The 2,324-nt window shown below is 33.6% G+C and overlaps 1 pseudogene; it reads right to left on the bottom strand.

Moving 5' to 3' along the window:
- Positions 1 to 489: 489 nt before the first annotated feature.
- Positions 490 to 586, bottom strand: LOC122238206 (annotated as a pseudogene).
- Positions 587 to 2,324: the final 1,738 nt, after the last annotated feature.

Raw genomic sequence — 2,324 nt, 5'->3', positions numbered from 1 at the left:
GGCTTCTTTCACACGTGTGTCTATTTCACACACATTTTTCAGGTTTGACATCTAGACCCATGTTCAAATTTTACCAACCCACCGCAACAACTCGAGCAAAACTCTCTTGACCAAGTTTTTATCAGTCTTGACTGAAGATTTAAGGAACTCGAGGCAATGCTCGTTTGCACTCAAAATTCTTGTTTGTCAAAGTTTCTTCATTTATCCTTGGACTTCTCTTTGAATTTTTAGCTCATCTAAAGCCTAGTTTTACTAAAACTCTCTGTTTTCAATCTGTCTTTCTTTTGTTTTTCCTTTTTTGTCTTTCCTTTCACGAGCACACCAAAGTAGTGAACCTTCAACTTTATTTTATTTTGTTTTATTATTTTATTTTATTTTTGTCTTTCCTTTCATGAGCACATGAAAGTAGTGATCCCTCAACTTTATTTTATTTCTTTGTTTGTTTGTTTATGTATTTTAATGAAGGAATTAATTTTTATTCACTTTTTAAAAAATATGGAACATGAATTTGGGTGTCATCCTTACGCAGGGGCCATGCTAATCTTCTTTGTATCCTTCTATTTTAGTATATATACTGCCAAAGTGTGCACTCAATTTTATTTCTTTTAATGAAACATGCTGTTATTTAATTTTTGTTTGTTTGTTTTTCTTTTGCAATTTGAGCTCCTACCTCCACCTATTCCCAGAGGCCCTGGTATTCCACCCTAACCGATGTCATAAAAACATTTTCCTTAACAAGAAAATTCTCCCTCATGAGCAACTTTGATGCTAGCTGTGAAAACAATAATGCACTCACCATTTGTTTCATGATTCTGACCACTCTAACTCTGAAGCCTTTGGGGAAGTTACTTAACACGGTGTTAGCTTTCACGAAATAAATATTGAATAACAGCAACCTCAAAATGTTCCTGAGAAAATGAAGTGGAATAAGGAAGATTAAGTCTAATAGAATGAATGAACTTCATCAACAGTCATTTCCTTCCTGCTGATCTCCTGCAACCTTTCCTTATGCCTTTCTCCCAGCTATTAAAATCAATCTAGAGTGTTTCTTCATCTTTAAAATAAATGTTACACAGTATCAACAGAGCTTCCTGTTATTTAAAAATAACTTTTTCTTATCATCTTATTGCCTATTAGCTTCCACCCCAGTCTGTGGATATGCCTGATTTCATATATAATGTAACCTATTCTCTAGGTATAAATGCATGAAAGTAGGGAGATTTCCTTCATTCTATTTTTATCCTGTACTCCTAAACTCTTGAAAAAAGAATCATACCCTAGAGAACAATTTTAATTTATTCTGTTAAATTGACCATGTACAGCAATCATGCTATAGTGTGTGTAAAGACAGTGAAATCTTTTTTTTCACAAACAAAAATTATACTCTACAAGGGTATAAGAGAATGTCTTTGAAATAGTTAAAGTTAAAATAAAGCTATCTTATCAGCCACAAGATATTTCTTGGTTTGATTTTGGGTTTTAGAAAAATTTGTACAGATTATTATAATTAACACAATTATAATTATAATCAAAATAATTGCTATGCTTGTTCTCTGTAAATTTCAATGAAGTGATGGAATTTTTAAATCTTTAGGCTTTGATTAAATGTATTTAGCTTTTTTTGTACTCCCTACATCTATATTACTATGACCTATTCAAAGTAATCCAGAAGTTAAAAAGTCATGTGAATTAAAGATGCGTACAGCAAGAAGTCAGGAAAAGAAAATATGAAAGATATGTTGTCCTTAACACCCCATGCCTATTGTATGAATAGGAAATGTCATCTGCTTGGAATTACAAAAGGTGTTGAGGTATCAGACAGAATTACCCAGAAATATCTGCCAGAGTGAGGACACCACCTGTTGCTGTTCCACACCACTTCCATCAGAGGAGAGAGATCGGCGGGACTAGAAATGAGGAAATAATCAAAGAGCACATGCGGACAATGTTTCTTACTTCTCTGGGGGGGGGGATAAAAAGTAATCGCATGACGTAGAGTTATGAAAAGGGTAAAAAGTGGGTGGAAATTTTCTTTATTTAGTATTGTGAATGCCTGAGGTAGTGTTTACCTTTAACCTTTATTATATTAAATTAATAAGAAGGACATGCTCTAACTTCAGACACAATTTTGCATCTCCAGATACAATTTGGGGGCTTACCAATTCGAAAAAGTGCAATGATAGGTAAATATAAAACTGCCGCAGATTTGTCTTTTTTTTTTTTTTTTTAGCTAATGCTAACACTAATTTGCTCCCATGTTTGATTTGACTTCCATTTGCGACAGGTTATCTATACTTGCCTCCAAGCTCCATGGGCATATGGGA

This window comes from Panthera tigris, chromosome B1 (genome assembly GCF_018350195.1).
Source record: "Panthera tigris isolate Pti1 chromosome B1, P.tigris_Pti1_mat1.1, whole genome shotgun sequence".
NCBI lineage: Eukaryota > Metazoa > Chordata > Mammalia > Carnivora > Felidae > Panthera > Panthera tigris.
Note: the sequence above shows the minus strand (reverse complement) of the source record. Positions and strands in the feature narration are given on the sequence as shown.